We start from the raw sequence: 6,014 nt of genomic DNA, 5'->3' as shown, positions 1-6,014 counted from the left end.
TCGGCAGGCGGACTCTCAACCACTGCCCCACCAGGGAAGCCCTCTCCCTCTTTTTCTTGTGTCTCGCTAAAGGTTTATCATTTTTGTTTATCTTCTCAAAGAACCAGCTTTTATTTTTATTGATCTTTGCTATTGTTTTCTTTGTTTCTATTTCATTTATTTCTTCTCTGATCTTTATTATTTCTTTCCTTCTACTAACTTTGGGTTTTGTTCTTCTTTCTCTAGTTCCTGTAGGTGTAAGTTTGGATTGTTTATTTGAGATTTTTCTTGTTTCTTGAGGTAGACTTGTATTGCTAAAAACTTCTCTCTTAGAACTGCTTTTGCTGCATCCCATAGGTTTTGGATCATCATATTTTTGTTGTCATTTGTCTTTAGGTAGTTTTTGATTTCCTCTTTTATTTCTTCAGTGATCTCTTGGTTATTTAGTAACGTATTGTTTAGCCTCCATGTATTTGTGTTTTTTACGCTTTTTTCCCCTGTAATTGATTTCTAATCTCATAGCCTTGTTGTTGGAACAGCCGCTTGATATGATTTCAGTTTTCTTAAATTTACTGAGGCTTTATTTGTGACCCAAGATGTGATCTATCCTGGAGAATGTTCTGTGTGCAGTTGAGAAGAACGTGTAATCTGCTGTTTTTGGATGGAATGTCCTATAAATATCAATTAAATCTATCTAGTCTATTGTGTCATTTAAAGCTTGTGTTTCCTTATTAATTTTCTGACTGAATGATATCCATTGTGATTGATATCCAAAGTGTTCAAGTCCCCTGCTATTATTGTGTCACTGTCGATTTCCTCTTTTACAGCTGTTAGCAGTTGCCTTATGTATTGATGTGCTCCTGTGTTGGGTACATATATATTTATAATTGTATCTTCTTCTTGGATTGATCCCTTGATCATTATGTAGTGTTCTTTCTTGTTTCTTGTAACATTCTTTATTTTAAAGTCTATTTTATCTGATATGAGTATTGCTACTCCAGCTTTCTTTGGATTTTCATTTGCATGGAATATCCTTTTCCATCCCCTCACTTTCAGTGTGTATGTGCCCCTAGGTCTGAAATGGGTCTCTTATAGACAGCATATATATGGATCTTGTTTTTGTATCCATTCAGCAAGCCTGTGTCTTTTGGTTGGAGCATTTAATCCATTCATATTTAAGGTAAATATCAATATGTATGTTCCTATTACTATTTTCTTAATTGTTATGGGTTTGTTTTTGTATATCCTTTTCTTCTTTTGTGTTTCCCACTTAGAGAGGTTCCTTTAGCATTTGTTGTAGAGCTGGTTTGGTGGTGCTGAGTTCTCTTAGCTTTTGCTTGTCTGTAAGCTTTTGATTTCTCCATCAAATCTGAATGAGATCCTTGCTGGGTAGAGTTCTCTTGGTTGTAGGTTCTTCCCTTTCATCACTTTAAATTTATCATGCCACTACCTTCTGGTTTTTAGAGTTTCTGCTGAGAAATCAGCTGTTAACTTTATGGGAGTTCCCTTGTATGTTATTTGCCACTTTTCCCTTGTTGCTTTCAATAATTTTTCTTTGTCTTTAATTTTTGTTAATTTGATTGCCCTGTGTCTCGGCATTTTTCTCCTTGGGTTTATCCTTCCTGGGACTCTGCACTTCCTGGACTTGGGTGGCTCTTTCCTTTTCCATGCTTGGGAAGTTTTTGATTATAATCTCTTCAGATATTTTCTCGGGTCCTTTCTCTCTCTCTTCTCCTTCTGGAACCCCTATAATGCGATTGTTATTTCCTTTAATGTTATCCCAGAGCTCTTAGGCTGTCTTCATTTCTTTTCATTCTTTTTTCTTTATTCTGTTCCACAGCAGTGAATTCCACCTTTCTGTCTTCCAGATCACTTATCTGTTCTTCTGCCTCAGCTATTCTGCTATTGATTCCTTCTAGTGTATTTTTGTTTGTTTGTTTGCAGTACACCGGGCTCTCACTGTTGTGGCCTCTCCTATTGCAGAGCACAGGCTCAGGACACGCAGGCTCAGCAGCCATGGCTCAGGGGCCCAGCCACTCTGCGACATGTGGGATCTTCCCGAACCGGGGCACGAACCGGTGTCCCTGCAGTGGCAGGCAGACTCTCAACCACTGCGCCACCAGGGAAGCCCTCTAGTGTATTTTTCATTTCAGTTATTTTATTGTTCATCTCTGTTTGTTTGTTCTTTAATTCTTCTAGGTCTTTGTTAAGCATTTCTTGCGTCTTCTTGATCTTTACCTCCGTTCTTTTTCCAAGGTCTTGGATCATCTTCACTATCATTATTCTGAATTCTTTTTCTGTAAGGTTGCCTATCTCCACCTCATTTAGTTGTTTTTCTGGGGTTTTATCTTGTTCCTTCATCTGGTACAAAGTCCTCTGCCTTTTAATTTTGTCTATCTTCCTGTGAATGTGGTTTTCCTTCCACAGGCTGCAGAATTGTAGTTCTTCTGCTGTCTGCCCTCTGGTGGATGAGTCTATCTTAGAGGCTTGTGCAACCTTCCTGATGTGAGGGACTGGTGGTGGGTAGAGCTGGGTGTTTCTCTGGTGGGCAGAGCTCAATAAAACTTTAATCTGCTTGTCTGCTGATGCATGGGGCTGAGTATCCTCTCTGTTGGTTGTTTGGCCTGAGGCAACCGAGCACTGGATCCTACCTGGCTCTTTGGTGGGGCTAATGGCAGACTCTGGGAGGGCTCATGCCAAGGAGGACTTCTCAGAACTTCTGCTGTCAGTGTCCTTGTCCCCACAGTGAGCCACAGCCACCCCCCACCTCTGCAGGAGACCCTCTATAACTAGCAGGTAGGCCTGCTCAGTCTCCTATGGGGTCACTGCTCCCTCCCTTGGGTCCTGATGTGCACACTACTGTTGTGTGCCCTCCACGAGTGGAGTCTCTATTGTGACTCTACGTCTCTGAGTGGAGTTGAGACTCTGGGACTCTGAGTGGAGTCTCACAGACTCTGGGTCCTGTGAAGCTTCAATGCTTTGTGGTTGTGGAAATCCTATAGGAGATGGTCCACAGCAGGTGAAGCTAATGCTGTCAGTGGAGGTGGTGAAGCCAAAGATCTGCAGTTCAGACCAAAGGTGCTGATGTACATTCAGGAAAAAACCATCTCATGTGAATGTAGTTCAAGCACGTTTAACATAAATACAGTCATGTTGATGCCTAACATCTTCTATCTTGTGCCTCCCCTCAGGGACCCCCTCCTCAGTAACTCATGTACAGGGGAATGGAGAGTGAGCTCTGTCCAGTCTGAGTCCTGAGTTACCCTGTGTGTATCTTAGGATACTTTGTATTTCTGTGGTGTCTGTTGTAACATCATCACTTTCATTTCTGATTTATTTGGGTCCTCTCTTTTTAAAAAAACATACTACTGTTGTCTTTTATTCTTTACAGAAGCTTAATAAATGTTTGATCTACTACCCTTACTCTATGTATACTTTTTTTTTTAAACATCTTTATTGGGGTATAATTGCTTTACAATGGTGTGTTAGTTTCTGCTTTATAACAAAGTGAATCAGTTATACATATACATATGTTCCCATATCTCTTCCCTCTTGCCTCTCCCTCATTCCCACCCTCCCTATCCCACCCCTCCAGGCTGTCACAAAGCACCGAGCCAATATCCCTGTGCCATGCGGCTGCTTCCCACTAGCTATCTACCTTACTACGTTTGTTAATGTGTATATGTCCATGACTCTCTCTCGCCCTGTCACAGCTCACCCTTCCCCCTCCCCATAACCTCAAGTCCGTTCTCTAGTAGGTCTGTGTCTTTATTCCTGCCTTACCCCTAGGTTCTTCATGACATTTTATTTTTCTTAAATTCCATATATATGTGTTAGCATACGGTATTTGTCTTTTTCTTTCTGACTTACTTCACTCTGTATGACAGACTCTAGGTCTATCCACCTCATTACAAATAGCTCAATTTCGTTTCTTTTTATGGCTGAGTAATATTCCATTGTATATATGTGCCACATCTTCTTTATCCATTCATCCGATGATGGGCACTTAGGTTGTTTCCATCTCTGGGCTATTGTAAATAGAGCTGCAATGAACATTTTGGTACATGACTCTTTTTGAATTTTGGTTTTCTCAGGGTATATGCCCAGTAGTGGGATTGCTGGGTCATATGGTAGTTCTATTTGTAGTTTTTTAAGGAACCTGCATACTGTTCTCCACAGTGGCTGAACCAATTCACATTCCCACCAGCAGTGCAAGAGTGTTTCTTTTTCTCCACACCGTCTCCAGCATTTATTGTTTCTAGATTTTTTGATGATGGCCATTCTGACTGGTGTGAGATGATATCTCATTGTAGTTTTGATTTGCATTTCTCTAATGATTAATGATGTTGAGCATTCTTTCATGTGTTTGTTGGCAGTCTGTATATCTTCTTTGGAGAAATGTCTATTTAGGTCTTCTGCCCATTTTTGGATTGGGTTGTTTGTTTTTTTGTTATTGAGCTGCATGAGCTGCTTGTAAATTTTGGAGATTAATCCTTTGTCAGTTGCTTCATTTGCAAATATTTTCTCCCATTCTGAGGGTTGTCTTTTGGTCTTGTTTATGGTTTCCTTTGCTGTGCAAAAGCTTTGAAGTTTAATTAGGTCCCATTTGTTTATTTTTGTTTTTCTTTCCATTTCTCTAGGAGGTGGGTCAGAAAGGATCTTGCTGTGATTTATGTCATAGAGTGTCCTGCCTATGTTTTCCTCTAAGAGTTTGATAGTTTCTGGCCTTACATTTAGGTCTTTAATCCATTTTGAGCTTATTTTTGTGTATGGTGTTAGGGAGTGATCTAATCTCATACTTTTACATGTACCTGTCCAGTTTTCCCAGCACCAGTTATTGAAGAGGCTGTCCTTTCTCCACTGTACATTCCTGCCACCTTTATCAAAGATAAGGTGTCCATATGTGCGTGGGTTATCTCTGGACTTTCTATCCTGTTCCATTGATCTATATTTCTGTTTTTGTGCCAGTACCATACTGTCTTGATTACTGTAGCTTTGTAGTATAGTCTGAAGTCAGGGAGCCTGATTCCTCCAGTTCCTTTTTTTGTTCTCAAGATTGCTTTGGCTATTCGGGGTCTTTTGTGTTTCCATACAAATTGTGAAATTTTTTGTTCTAGTTATGTGAAAATGCCAGTGGTAGTTTGATAGGGATTACATTGAAGCTGTAGATTGCTTTGGGTAGTAGAGTCATTTTCACAATGTTGATTCTTCCAATCCAAGAACATGGTATATCTCTCCATCTATTTGTATCATCTTTAATTTCTTTCATCAGTGTCTTATAGTTTTCTGCATACAGGTCTTTTGTCTGCTTAGGTAGGTTTATTCCTAGATATTTTATTCTTTTTGTTGCAATGGTAAATGGGAGTGTTTTCTTGATTTCACTTTCAGATTTTTCATCATTAGTATATAGGAATGCCAGAGATTTCTGTGCATTAATTTTGTATCCTGCCACTTTACCAAACTCATTGATTAGCTCTAGTAGTTTTCTGGTAGCATCTTTAGGATTCTCTATGTATAGGATCATGTCATCTGCAAACAGTGACAGCTTTACTTCTTCTTTTCCGATTTGGATTCCTTTTATTTCCTTTTCTTCTCTGATTGCTGTGGCTAAAACTTCCAAAACTATGTTGAATAAGAGTGGTGAGAGTGGGCAACCTTGTCTTGTTCCTGATCTTAGTGGAAATGCTTTCAGTTTTTCACCATTGAGGATGATTTTTGCTGTGGGCTTGTCATATATGGCCCTTATTATGTTGAGGAAAGTTCCCTTTATGCCTACTTTCTGCAGGGTTTTTATCATAAATGGGTGTTGAATTTTGTCAAAAGCTTTCTCTGCATCTATTGAGATGATCATATGGTTTTTCTCCTTCAATTTGTTAATATGGTTTATCATATTGATAGATTTGCGTTTATTGAAGAATCCTTGCATTCCTGGAATAAACCCTGCTTGATCATGGTGTATGATCCTTTTAATGTGCTGTTGGATTCTGTTTGCTAGTATTTTGTTGAGGATTTTTGCATCTATGTTCATCAGTGAT

This window comes from Aethalodelphis obliquidens, unplaced genomic scaffold, assembly GCF_003676395.1.
Source record: "Aethalodelphis obliquidens isolate GAN/ISIS:26980383/991018 unplaced genomic scaffold, ASM367639v1 scaffold1, whole genome shotgun sequence".
Lineage (NCBI taxonomy): Eukaryota > Metazoa > Chordata > Mammalia > Artiodactyla > Delphinidae > Aethalodelphis > Aethalodelphis obliquidens.
This window is presented reverse-complemented; position numbering follows the sequence as displayed.